The sequence below is a fragment of the Somniosus microcephalus genome, chromosome 2 (genome assembly GCF_052327205.1).
Source record: "Somniosus microcephalus isolate GS21.2 chromosome 2, FLI_Smic_1.0, whole genome shotgun sequence".
NCBI lineage: Eukaryota > Metazoa > Chordata > Chondrichthyes > Squaliformes > Somniosidae > Somniosus > Somniosus microcephalus.
In genome coordinates, this window is record NC_140988.1 from 80,945,169 (window position 1) to 80,958,817 (window position 13,649).

Sequence of the window (13,649 nt, forward strand, 5' to 3'; positions counted from 1 at the left end):
GTGCCGGAGCTCCGAGTAGAGCGCTTGTTTTGGGAGTCTCGTATCGGGCATGCGGACAATGTGACCCATCCATCGGTGCTGATTGAGCGTGGTCAAAGCTTCGATGCTGGGGATGTTGGCCTGAGCAAGAACACTGACATTGGTGCGCCTATCCTACCAATGGATTTGCAGGATCTTGCGGAGGCAGTGTTGGTGGTACCTCTCCAGTGCTTTGAGGTGCCTGCTGTACATGGTCCATGTCTCTGAGGCATACAGCAGGGCGGGTATCACTGCTGCTCTGTAGACCATGAGCTTAGTGCCGAGTTTGAGGGCCTGGTCTTCAAACACTCTCTTCCTCAGGCGACCGAAGGCTGCACTGGCACACTGAAGGCGGTGTTGGACTTCGTCATCGACATCTGCCCTTGTTGACAGTAGACTCCCAAGGTATAGAAAGTGGTCCACGTTGTCCAAGGCCTTGTCGTGGATTTTGATAATCGGGGGGCAGTACTGTGTGGCGGGGGTAGGTTGGTAGAGGACCTTTGTCTTACAGATGTTTAATGTAAGGCCCATGCTCTCGTACACTTCGGTGAAGGTGTTGATGATGGTTTGGAATTCGACCTCTGAGTGAGCGCAGACGCAAGCGTCGTCTGCATGTTGTAATTCGACGACAGAAGATGGGACGACCTTGGATCTGGACTGGAGGTGACGGAGGTTGAACAGTTTCCCGTTTGTTCTGTAAATTAGCTCCACTCCAGTGGGGAGCTTACTGAGGGTGAGATGGAGCACTGCAGCAAGGAAGATCAAGAAGAGTGTTGGTGCGATGACACAGCCTTGCTTGACCCCGGTAACAAACTGGTATCAGTTAAAATGACCATGAAGCTATCAGATTGTCGTAAAAACGCAACTGGTTTACGAATATAAATTAGTGAAGGAAAACTGCGGTCTTTACCCAGTCTGGCCCATATGTGACTCCAGTCCCACACCAATGTGGTTGGCTCTTAACTGCCCTCTGAAGTGGTCTAACAAGTCACTCGGTTGTATCAAACTGCTGCAAAGAATACCTAACAGCATTGTGGGAGTACTTTCACCACACAGACTGCAGCAGTGCAAGAAGGCCCACCATCACCTTCTCAGGGTAACTAGATATGTTGATAGGGTGAGATGAAATAGGGCATGAGGGGGCTCGTGTGGTGCATAAACACCGGCATAGACCTGTTGGGCCGAATGGTCTGTTTCTGTGCTGTAAATGTTGTGCAATCCTATGTAACTCGGGATGGGTAATAAATGCAAGTCTTTTGACACCCACATCCCAAGAAAGAATTAAAATAAAGCCACTAATAACCATGGCAAGTTGTCTCACAATAGCTGTGAGTGGATGAAAACAGGAGGGCCAGCTTCCCTTCAGCTCCTTCCAGCCATGGAGCAGGAAGCCAGAGAGATTCTGGGCACAGGGCTCCCTTGGAGCATCGGGGACGGTGCGGTGGGAGCGATGGAGCAGCAGGGTTTCTGTCTCTTTCTCTTTCCTTATATCTGTCCTCAGTAACAACAACTTGAATTTATATAGCATCTTTAACATAGTAAAACGTCCCAAGGTGCTTCACAGGAGCGTAATCAAACAAAATTTGACACCGAGCCATATAAGGAGATATCAGGACAGGTGACCAAAAGCTTGGTCAAAGAGGTAGGTTTTAAGGAGCGTCTTAAAGTTCCTCTCTTTGCAGGCCCTTCAGAAGAATTGATCCCTGCAGCAGGAGAAGACAAGCCAAGCCAGCCTAATGAGTCTGCACCGTCATCAGCTCCCTCTTTACCAAACACCAGCAGACAGATCAGAACCCCGGGTGGGATGGATAGTGAGTTAGAGGAGCTTACAGGTTGGCAGCAGCTGGCAGTGGTGGAAAGGACAGCGGAAGGTACACTTGTCTGGAGGATGAGCCCAGGTCCAAGCACAGTTGAAGAGAGTAGATATATAGACTTCAGCAGCCCAGCCTTTAAGAGAAGGATTTTGGCAGTGCACCAGCAACTAGTGGCTGCACTGAACAAACTGCTGAGGAGCTGCCAGTTTATGGCTGACAGTAGAGGAGTCCACTTCCAGCATGCGCGACCTTCTGGCGCAAGACATGACTTCTTGGAAGTTGACCATGGGCTGCATGGTCTCCTCTGTGGAAGCTGCAGCGGGGCCCGCAGTGAGAGTGCCTTTGTCACCAGCAACGGCAGCTACTCCTGTTGGAAAACTGGTGGGACTTTCGACTCCTGCAATATGGCAGCATCAGGGTACCTCCCCGGAAACCGCGCACACACCTCCATAATCCTTGTGTTATAGGCGTTGACCAGCAGGGCATTCAGCAGATTGAATCCTTTCTGATTAAGGAACGCGGCTGGCTCATGGAAAGGATCCCCGATGACCACTGGTGTTCAATCTATTACCCTTGTACCTGGGGGCAGCCAGCAATAACAGAATAGCCAACAGCTTGCTCATGTTGGCTCCTGCTGTCCACGGGGAAAGATATGTATGTGGTGGCCTTCTGAAATAAGGCGTCTGTCGCCAGCCGAATACAGGAATGGGTGGCAGATTGGTTAATATGAGTCGCATTAACTACGTGGAAGGACCTGGAGCCGAAGTAGTTCAGGGCTGTCACAGCTTTGACGACCACTCGCAAGGCGAGCCCTCCTCGTATGTTGGGCTCCAGGTCAGACAGCAGCAGGTGACACAGCGCAGTTACAGCTGATGTGCCTCAATAATTCCGAGACTCGAAGGTAGCAGAACAAAACAAGGCTTTTATTAACTTAGAACGAAACACGTAAGCGAGAGAGATGTCATCCTTCTGGAGACTGGGGCTAGACTGAAAGCTAGCTTACAAACGGGGCCAGGTATGGGCGGAGCCCTACACACAGCACATTCCAGTATACAATACAGCACATTCCAGTACACAATACAATGAGGTCTGGGGGAAGGGAAATGACACTGAAACCGATCTCAGTCACAGGCAGTGATGAATGGAAATATTTCATCACATTCACCCCTTCTATAGATTTAGTCTGTTCGGGGGTTTGATAGTCCTCTGCGACCGACGTGGCTGTTGCGGTGCCGCGGGTGTCGGCTGGGTGTCCCCGGTGGCCTCCTGGGTCTCTGCCGGGGGTGCCGCCAGGGTTGTTGAAGGGGTAGTTGGTGGGGGTGCCGTTGGTCGGTGTTCTTCCGGGGGTGATGAAAAAGTAGTGGGTGGGTAAGAGTTGCTGTGATCGTCGTTGCCGCTATTGCCGTGGTTGTTGTCGATGCCGGCTGGGGCGACGTCTTTTATGGACACGGTGTCCTCCCTTCCGTCGGCGTGCCGGACATATGCGTATTGGGGGTTGGCGTGGAGTAGGTGTACTGGCTCCACGAGAGGGTCCGTCTTGTGGCCCCTCACATGCCTTCGCATGAGTACCGTACCTGGGGTGGAGAGCCATGACGGCATGGATACGCCTGAGGTGGATTTCCGGGGAAAGACAAACATTCGTTCATGAGGCGTGGTATTAGTGGCCGTACACAATAGCGACCGTATCGAATGGAGCACATCCGAGAGGACTTCCTGCCAGCGGGAGATAGGGAGGCCCTTGGTCCTTAGAGCTAGAGTGACTGCTTTCCATACTGTCCCGTTCTCTCGCTCCACTTGGCCGTTACCCCGGGGGTTGTAGCTGGTGGTACGGCTCGTGGCGATCCCCCTGGACAGCATGTACTGGCGTAGCTCTTCACTCATGAAGGACGCCCCCCTATCCGTATGGATGTAGCTCGGCATACCGAACAGGCAGAACAGGCTGTTGAGGCATTTAATGACCGTGGCGCTGGTCATGTCTGGGCAGGGGAAGGCGAATGGGAACCGGGAGTATTCGTCCACAATGTTCAGGAAGTAAACATTGCGGTCGACGGACGGGAGGGGGCCCTTGAAATCTAAGCTGAGCCGCTCAAAGGGCCGTGTAGCTTTGATTAAGTGGGCTCTATCTGGGCGGTAGAACCGAGGCTTGCACTCAGCGCAAGTGCGGCAGTTCCTGGTCAGGGACCGAACTTCCTCAATCGAGTAGGGTAAGTTACGGGACTTTATGAAGTGGAACAGCCGCGTGACCCCTGGGTGGCAGAGGTCGTTGTGGAGGGTCTGTAGCCGATCCCCGGTGGCGCTGGCACACATCCCTCGTGAGAGGGCGTCAGGGGATTCATTAAGGGCCCCTGGCCGGTAAATGATGTCGTACTCGAAGGTGGAGAGCTCGATCCGCCACCTAAGAATCTTATCATTTTTAATCTTCCCCCTCTGTTTATTATTGAACATAAACGCTACCGACCGCTGGTCGGTAAGTAGGGTGAAGCGTTTGCTGGCTAGGTAGTGGCGCCAGTGGCGCACTGCCTCCACGATGGCTTGGGCCTCCTTTTCCACGGAGGAGTGTCTGATCTCGGGCCCTTGGAGGGTCCTCGAGAAGAAAGCTACGGGCCGCCCCGCCTGAGGGTGGCCGCCAAGGCGAAGTCAGACGCATCACTTTCCACTTGAAATGGAGTGTTCTCGTCCACTGCCTGTAGCGTGGCCCGCTCAATATCCTGCTTAATGCTTTTGAAGGCGGCGTGGGCCTCAGCAGAGAGCGGGAAAGAGGATGCTTTCAAGAGGGGGCGGGCTTTGTCGGAGTAGTTGGGGACCCATTGGGAATAATAAGAAAATAACCCCAGGCACCTTTTCAGGGCTTTGGGAGTGTTGGGCAGGGGCAGCTCCCGTAGGGGGCGCAATCGGTCGGGGTCTGGTCCGATTTCCCCATTCTCCACCACGCTGCCTAGTATGCAGAGGCGCGTGGTGTTGTAAACGCACTTGTCCTCGTTGTAGGTGAGGTTGAGTTTTTGTGCGGTTTTCAGGAACCTCTCGAGGTTCGAGTCGTGATCCTGCTGGTTGTGACCACAGATGGTGACATTGTCGAGGTAGGGGAAGGTTGCCTGCAAGTGGTGGTCATCGACCATGCGGTCCATCTCCCTCTGGAAGACCGAGACCCCATTCGTCACCCCAAAGGGGACTCTGAGGAATTGGTAGAGGCGTCCGTTCGCCTCGAAGGCGGTGTACGGGCGGTCCTCTGGTCTGATAGGGAGCTGGTGGTACGCTGACTTGAGGTCGATGGTGGAGAACACCCGGTATTGGGCGATTTGGTTCACCATTTCTGATATGCGGGGTAGCGGGTAGGCGTCTAGTAGGGTGTACCTGTTGATCGTTTGACTATAGTCGATCACCATCCGCTTCTTCTCGCTACCCCTTACCACTACCACTTGGGCGCGCCACGGGCTGTTGCTGCGTTCAATAATGCGCTCTTTCAGGAGCCTGTCTACCTCGGTCGCGATAAACCGCCTGTCCTCCCAGCTGTACCTCCTGCTTTTGGTCGCTATTGGCCGGCAGTTAGGGGTAAGGTTCGCGAATAGCGAAGGCGGCTTTACCTTCAGGGTAGCCAGACCGCACACTGTGAGGGGCGGCTGGGACCCACCGTACTTGAGCGTGATGCTTTGGTGGTTGCACTGGAAATCCAGGCCCAAGATCACGCTCGCACATAGGTTCTTCATGATTAATACTTTAAAATTATCATATACAGTTCCGTTAACGCACAATTGTACCGTGCAGTAACCCAGAATGGTCGATGTCTGGGTTTTGTCAGCCATAGAGATGGTACCCTGAGTAGGGACCACCTTTAGGGAGAGTTGTTGTGCCAGTTCTGGGTGGATAAAGCTCTCCGTGCTTCCACTGTCAATTAAGCATTTAACCCGGCACCCGTTTACCTCGATGTCCACCATTGATCTGGATAGCGGGTGCGGCCTGGTCTGGTCCACTGTGACCGATGCCACTGTAGGGCCCTGATCGATACAAGATGGCGTCCACGCTGTCTGCTCACAAGATGGCGGACCCCACGAGGTCGGGCAAGATGGCGTCCAAGATGGCCGCTCCCACGGCGCACACGCGGCGGTGGCGGGTTTTCCGGCGGTTGGTTTTCCGGCGGGGTTCCCTCTGCACACCTTCCCGAAGTGCCCCTTCTTACCGCACTTAAAGCAGGTGGTGCCTTTCGCCGGGCACAGGTTTCTGGTGTGCTTTGGCTGCCCGCAGTAGCAGCAGTTGGGTCCCTGACGCGTCGCGGCTGTCGTAGGGCTTCTGGGGGGAGAGCGGGGCCCAGCCGGTGTCGGGCTGTCGGGCGGGGAAGATGCCTTCCAAGATGGCGGCGCCCTCGGTGCACACGTGGCGGCGTGGACGGCGCGGGCTGAAGAGTAGGCGTCCGAGTTTCTCTGGGCCACATCCAGGGATCGCGCGGTGTCCGCAGCCTGTTTCAGGTCCAACCCCGTTTTTTCCAGCAGTCTTTGCCGGATGTAAGTGGAGCTGAGGCCTGTGATGAAGGCATCGCGAACAAGCTCGTCAGTGTACACTGCGGCTTTTACATCTCGGCACTTGCAGTCTTTGCCAAGCATTTTCAGGGTGCTTAGGAACTCCTCCACCGATTCCCCAGGTCGCTGTGCGCGGGTGGCGAGCAGGTGCCTAGCATACACCTCATTCGTAGGCTGCTGGTAATGCGCCTTTAAGATGTCACAGGCGGCCAGGTACGTCTCGGCGTCTTGGATGAGGGGGTAAACCCGGTGGCTTACCCAATTCCGCAGAATTCCGAGTCTCATCCTTGCAGCGTCCGTAGCGTCTTTGACGGCTGCGGAATTGTCCAGGAAGAATTCCATACACTCAAACCAGTGTCCGAAGCGTGCTGATGCGTCCGGAGCATGTTGATCCAAATCCAAACGTTCGGGTTTCAGGAGTTGATCCATAGTGTTGAAAATAAGTTAATAAAATTGATGTGCCTCAATAATTCCGAGACTCGAAGGTAGCAGAACAAAACAAGGCTTTTATTAACTTAGAACGAAACACGTAAGCGAGAGAGATGTCGTCCTTCTGGAGACTGGGGCTAGACTGAAAGCTAGCTTACAAGCGGGGCCAGGTATGGGCGGAGCCCTACACACAGCACATTCCAGTATACAATACAGCACATTCCAGTACACAATACAATGAGGTCTGGGGGAAGGGAAATGACACTGAAACCGATCTCAGTCACAGGCAGTGATGAATGGAAATATTTCATCACAACAGCCATGTGGCTGAAACACAGCATCTGCAGCCACTGATCCTCCATGAAGTTGAGGTATGTGAATTTCTGGGGTGGATATGGTCACCTTCTTGCTCCCCACCATTCTCTTCGCAAGGGTGCTGCAGCCACCTCAGCAAAGTGTTGCTCCCCATTATGTTGCTGCTGCTGTTGCTCCTCTTTCTTCTCCATCAATCATTTAGGGGGTATTCAAAACTGCTCTCTTATGAGACTTTCTACCTTCTGAGGGGCCTCGCGAATAATTAAAAAGCTTTCAACAACTTCTTCCAAGCAAATAAAGCACTCTGAGGAAACCAGTAATGCCTACCAGAACAGATCTTATTATCCAGCTAGTTGTGTGTGAACGGCCCTTTAAATAACACTCCAAACGCACTTTCAACCTTCTGAATTGCCGGTTGCTTGTGTGGGTCCTTCCCTCAGTGGTAGTCCTGCTGAATCGCCTGAAAATTGCAATGATGTCCCACCTGCATGATGGGACCGCAATTTATATATTTAAATAATGCTGGCATCAGATACTGGTGGGCGCCTGTCCTAACCCGAACAAAGATGGTGGCAGACACTTCTTAAATGCAAACGGGGCAGTAAGTACAGTGCCACTCTTATTACCACCCCGTTTGTGCCAGTCAGAGTGGGAGAAAATGTCTTCCATTGATAAAAGTGCAGTCTACTACAACACAAAGTTTTCAGCTGCTTCTCACAGATCTTCACAAGTGTTGCTATGGTTTTGATGTTGACTTGCCATCTTTACCCCAATATAGGGCTATCATTTCCTGCTAATACAAGTTCTTGCAGCACAGAGATCTCAGTCCTAGGCAGATCTTTCCTCACAGCTTTCTACTTTGATGGGTTTGAACTACTTTAATGTTTCAATAAAGAAGTTACGGGATTTTGTTTCGAAACTCGCTCCCTAGCTCTCCTCATGGTCAAACACAAAGTTTAACCGATGTGCATCCAAACAGCTAATAACTTGACTTGAAAAAAATCATTTGGCAGCATTTTCTGTTTAGTGCAGTCACGAATGTCATCATAATGTCGTGTGGCTCAGCTGTCACTGCACCTGCCATGTGATGACCTCACTGGAGAGGATCACCTTATAACTGATTAAGTCATGCATGTGTGGGTTGATATCTAAACTGCTTTTAAAATATTTGTTTCAGAAATCAATCATCCCCTGGCTCGCCATCCCCCGACAATTTTCAAATCCTCATCAGCACTAACAAATCCCGCCTGGCCCTTGCACCTGCCACCTGCACAGCTTGCACCCTCTGTTCTTCCTGTGGTGATCTATTGGGAGCTCCTTCCCACCTCCCCTCCTCCGTACCCCACAATCAGCAGCAGACCCCTCAGCCATCATGCCTGTGATCTCTGGAACTCTTCCAGAATCCTTCCATCTTGCTACACTTTAATCCATCTTCTAAAGCCTCCAAGACCCATCTCTCTTCAAGCATGCCTTCAGACAATTCTCCGAACGCCTGTCAGTGTCTGTGCAGGGATTCAAGTTAAATGAAGTTAAGATTTCTGCTAGAAGACAAGTGTAACTTTTCCACTGATGTGAGGGATGAGGGTAGGGGGCAGATGGGGAGGGAGAGAGGCATAAAATTACATAGAACTTATATGCACAGAAACTGGGCATTGAGCCCAACTGGTCCCTGCTGATGTTTATGCTGCACACGAGCATCTTCCCACTTTACTTCATCTAACCCTATCAGCAAAACCTTCTATTCCTTCCCCCCTTATGTACTTATCTAGCTTCCCCTTAAATACATCTATGCTATTCGCCTCAACTACTCCATGTGGTAGCGGGTTCCACATTCTAACCACTCTCTGGGTAAAGAGGTTGCTCCTGAATTTCCTATTGGATTTATTAGCGACTATCTAATGACCCCTAGTTTCGGTCTCCCCACAAGTGGAAACAAGAGGCAGAATGGGAAGTGGAGGAGGAGCAACAGAGGACAACACTGACATGGCCCATTTCTCCACAGTGGGGAGGGAGGGGGGATGGGGAAGGGGGGCGGTGGACAGGTAGTGGTGGTTGGGGAGAGTAAGAGGGGGTAATGGAGGAGAGTGGCAATGGTGGATGAGTTAGGGCTGGGGGACACAGGGCGAGGACCAATTTTCTTCTCAGTCGGAGGAGGGAGCTGCAATGAACCAGGGTCCAATTCCATCTTTATGGGGGGAACATTACAGAATGTAGGTCTCCGGTTCAGAGTGGTGCTGAGTTGGTTCTGGATGAAAGGCTGGAAGAAGCACGATTGATTTTCAGTGGGTGGGGGAGATTTGATTCTCATTGGGTGGGGTGAGTGACTACTCACAGAGGGGCCGGGGGAGTGTGAAGTAGCAGAAGGATTTGCAGGCTAATTAACAGTCTGACAAACCCCAACGTAAAATCTCTTTCCATGACCATAACCATCTTTATACCAGTTGAAAGGATGGTTAGTCCTATACAGGGGGGAGGTTTTATTGTCTTCTACAGCCCATTTGATGAGGGGGGGTGCCACCCACACCCACCGGATGAGTATCTAGCTGGATGTCAATCCCAGAGCTTCGGTCTCCACTTGCCGGGACTGTCTGAAGTGGGATTCGAAATTCGAACCCTGCCTCAGGGACAGGAATGCTACCACTGAGCTAAAGGCTGGCTACGTGGAGTTGGGGGCGGGGGGGGGTGCGGGGGGGGGGGTGCGGCAGGTATATTACAGGCTTTCTTCTGCGCTCATTTTTACTCTTTTTCACATTAACCAGCACAGGCATGACAGGCCGAATGGCCTCCTGTGCTGTATGATTCTATGACACTCTTTTCAACGCACCTTTTCCATGCTTACCCTCAACACCAGGATTTATCTCTGTGGAGGGGAGGGCTCTGTGACTTCTGCTGAGAGGGGGGGGGCAAATCTCTGCTCACTGGTGGGGTGGGGGTGGGGCAATGCTACGGTTTACGTGAGGTGTTGTATGCTGCTTCAGCCCGAAGGCTTATCCCAGTTTGGCGAGATGGTTATCATGCCATCATTCTTCCACTTCCATGGATTCAACACTATGACCCAAAAATTGCTGTTGTGGCGGAGCCACCAGCACGGTGGCATAGTGGTTAGCACTGTTGCCTCACAGCGCCAGGGACCCGGGTTCAAATCCAGCCTCGGGTGACTGTGTGGAGTTTGCACATTCTCCCCGTGTTTGCGTGGGTTTCCTCCGGGTGCTCCGGTTTCCTCCCACAGTCCAAAGATGTGCGGGTTAGGTTGATTGGCTATGATAAATTGACCCTTAGTGTTAGGGGGATTAAATACGTGGGGTTACTGGGATATGTGCTGGTGTAGGGGTTACGGGGATCGGGTGGGATATGTGTTGGTGCAGGCTCGATGGGCCGAAATGGCCTCTATCTGCACTGTGGGGTTTCTGTGATTCTGTGATAATGTACGTAATTATCTTTAACAAATTATTAGCTACAGAATGAATCTGTATCTTTGTTCATATCATTGCATGCACATAGCGCGGTCCCTTTAAGAATGAGACCAAATGCGATGACGTCATCACGTTGATCACGTGATCCTCCAGCGGCGGGAAAACGTGATGACGTCAGGCTGGGGAGCCGCCCTAGCCAGTCCTCGTGGAGCCAGCAAAGAGTACAGACCTGTAATGTAGTTCTCCTGTGTTTTCGTTTTAAACTCTGTTGATTAGTATTAAACATCATGGCCTAGAAATTGAGTTTGCGCTGCGCCAGGGCTTTAGCGCCGGAAGTTAGCGCTGGCGCTAAGTCCCTTTGCGCACGCCAAAAATTCAGTAGCGCCGCGCCCAAACGGCTGCCGGCGCTACTGAAGGGTTTTAGCGCCTGAAAACTGGCGCAACGCGCCGCATTGCGGCGCTATTCCGGCGCTGCGGCGCCCGCTGCGGTGCGCCAGGCTCGGGAAGTGCAGGCCTCCTCCTTCCGTTAAGGAGGAGCTGCCTGCACCCGGCCGCGGCCCGCGCAAATCTCTGCAAAAATGAGCCCGGCACCTCGGACAAGTGCCGGGCTTGCATCTGTTCCGGGGGGGGGGAGAAGTCCGGGGAGGGAGCTGCGGGCAGGCGGCCGGCGGGAAAGCGGCCGGCCGCCGCGCCTCCTTAAAGCGCCGGTGCAGACTCCGGCAACACTCGTTTGCCGGAGTCTTAGTTGCGGCTGCCACTGGCGAGGCGGCCGCAACTGAATTTTGGCTTGGGGCCGGGTTACCACGGCAACCGGGACGCTGCGCACACCGATGACGTCATCGGTGCCGGCGCAGCGCTACCGGTCTACCGCCGCGGAAGGGCCCCAGGCAATTTAGGAACCGGCGCCAATTGCAGCGCTAGGCCCTCTAGCGCCGCAAAATCGGTGCTAAGAGCACTGAATTTCTAGGCCCATTTGTTTGATAGACTGACTCGACCTCAGTCCTTTAGTTAGGAATCTAGCTATTCCTACAGTGGTGACCCCGAATTTTCGTGAACAATTTTCGCGGAATAAGCGAAGCGCAACGAAACATGGATGCGATCTCCGTGGCTTTGAAGCTCCCACAGTTTTGGGAACAACAGGCGGCCTCCTGGTTCGTCCAAGCAGAAGCACAATTCGATCTCTGAAACATCGTTGCGGATCAGACCCATTACCTTTACGTGTTCTCCGCACTCGACAGCTCCATGGCCTCACGGATCATCAGCCTGACAGCAAGTATAATACTTTCAAAGCGCGGTTAATACAGGTCTTCGGGCTCACGAAGGCGGAGCATGCCCACCGGCTACTTGCTTTGCTCGGGCTTGGTGATTCCAAGCCATCTGAGTTAATGAGCCAGATGCTCACGCTCCTTGGCTCAGAACCACAATGTTTCCTCTTTCGGGAGTTATTCCTGAGTCAACTACCCGAGCAGGTTCAGGCTGCCCTCGCCAGATCGGAAGCCACAGATTGCGCAGCACTTGCTGCAGAGGCAGATACGATTTATGCGGTCACGCAGCAATCCTGTGCCGCCACGAGGCACCCCTCCCCCGTGAACGCCGCCCCGGCGCCTCCATCCCCCGGCTTGTGTTTTTACCATGCCCGTTTCGGCGCGAAAGCCAGAGGCTGCCGCCCTCCCTGCAGTTTTGCGCCTAAAAAAAAACCGACATCAACACCAGCAGCAACTCCAGAAAAGGGGGACCAAGGCTGAGGGACGTTCCGTGGCCGCGATGGCGATTGGGAATTCCGGGATGCTCCTCTACATTACAGATTCCCTCTCAGGCCGGTGTTTTTTATGCGACACCGGAGCGCAGTGTAGCATCCTTCCTGCCTCAGCACTCGATATTCAGTTTGGGATGCATGGCCCCTCCCTCGTGGCAGCTAATGGCGGGGCCATTCGCTCCTTTGGCAAACGGCGGGTCCAGGTGTGCTTCGGCGGGCAACGGTTTCAGTGGGAATTTATTACAGCCAAGGTTTCGCAAGCCATCCTCGGCGCGGATTTCTTATGTGCCAACAGCTTCTTGATGGATGTAAGAAATCGTCGATTGGTCAACGTGGCCACCTTCCACTCCATCCCTTGCTTCCGCAGTTCCGCAACATCGCACACTGTCTCCTGCACGTTGCCCTCGCCGGACGAGTTCACTCGCCTATTAGGTGAATTCCTGGAGCTGACCAAGCCCACTTTCTCCTCCTCGGCCACTAAGCATGGTGTTGAACACCACATTACTACAACTGGCTCTCCAGTTTACGCACGAGCTCGGCGCCTGGAACCCGGCATGCTCGCGGCTGCGAAGGCAGAGTTTGCCACGATGGAACGGCTGGGGATTATTCGCCTGTCGAATAGTCCCTGGTCCTCGCCTCTCCACATCGTCCCGAAGCCCGGCAGTGGATGGCGGCCATGCGGGGACTACCGACGCCTTAATGACGCCACTACTCCCGACCGGTACCCGATCCCGCATATACTGGATTTCTCCACCCATTTGGCGGGAAACTCAATCTTCTCCAAGGTCGACCTCGTCCGTGGCTACCATCAAGTTCCCGTACACCCGCAGGACGTCCAGAAAACGGCTGTCATCACTCCCTTTGGACTGTTTGAGTTTCTACGGATGCCATTTGGGCTCAAGAACACCGCACAGGCTTTTCAACGACTAATGGACTCGGTCCTGCGGGATCTTCCCTTTTTATTTGTCTACCTTGATGACATCCTGATAGCCAGCTCTACCAAAGAGGAACATGTCTGCCATCTCCGCACCCTCTTTCGGCGCCTCACCCAACATGGCCTCATAATCAACCCGGCCAAGTGTCAGTTCAGCCTACAACAGATTGACTTCTTGGGCCACTGCATTACTTCGGAGGGCGCAATTCCGCTGCAGTCAAAGGTTGAAGCAATTACGGCATTCCCAAGGCAGCAGTCCACCAAGGCTCTTCAAGAATTCCTGGGCATGGTGAATTTCTACCACTGCTTTGTGCCCAAGGCAGCACGACTCATGCAGCCCCTCTACGAAGCCCTCAAAGGCAAGGCCGGAAAGGATACAATAGCCTGGACGGTCGAAATGGACAACGCTTTCGACAACACAAAAACCGCTCTAGCCAATGCAACTATGTTGGCGCAGCC

The 13,649-nt window shown here is 53.2% G+C and overlaps 1 protein-coding gene across 1 annotated transcript in view; it reads right to left on the minus strand.

The window, feature by feature from the left end:
• The window catches only part of LOC147122783 (axonemal central pair apparatus protein HYDIN-like), a 239,763-nt gene that overhangs the window by 95,571 nt on the left and 130,543 nt on the right, over positions 1–13,649 (minus strand). The gene's annotated exons all lie outside the window — the stretch shown is intronic.